The sequence below is a fragment of the Frankliniella occidentalis genome, unplaced genomic scaffold (assembly GCF_000697945.3).
Source record: "Frankliniella occidentalis isolate FOCC.00 unplaced genomic scaffold, Focc_3.1 Scaffold74, whole genome shotgun sequence".
Classification (NCBI taxonomy): Eukaryota; Metazoa; Arthropoda; class Insecta; order Thysanoptera; family Thripidae; genus Frankliniella; species Frankliniella occidentalis.
In genome coordinates, this window is record NW_026267204.1 from 940,733 (window position 1) to 941,155 (window position 423).

Below are 423 nucleotides of genomic sequence, written 5' to 3' on the forward strand. Positions count from 1 at the left end.
GGGCGGGGCGGCACCGGAGCGCCTGGGCCCGGCGGTCTAGATCAATACGGAGACCACAGCCACTGCCCCCCTTGGACCCCCTCCCCCGCCCCTCCCGCGGGGTTCGGTCGCCCACACAGCACCCGCGACGGCACGGCGCTACCGCACAGTCCGCGAGCGGGTAGCGGAGATGGCCGGCCCCGGGGGACGACGTCTAGGCCGTCGGCGCGAACCTGGCGGCCGGCGCTCCGGGCGGCTCGACACATCAACAAGCGTAGGCCCACGGGGGTGGGCGGGGCAGGAACTGGGCCACGAGGCACGCCGCCCCCGCCCCCCGCCCCCCACTCGAGTGGAGCAGGCCTGTGCGGCAGACACACCCCAGGTGCTGCCCCAGAGTGCGCCGCGCCGCGCTCTTCCTACCAGCACGCCTCGCTGCGCCACGCC

General features: G+C 76.1%; 1 protein-coding gene across 1 annotated transcript in view; it reads right to left on the minus strand.

Annotated features, from left to right (window-relative positions):
- LOC113215819 (ski oncogene-like) overlaps positions 1–423 on the minus strand; it is an 82,125-nt gene that overhangs the window by 9,804 nt on the left and 71,898 nt on the right. The window lies entirely within an intron of this gene.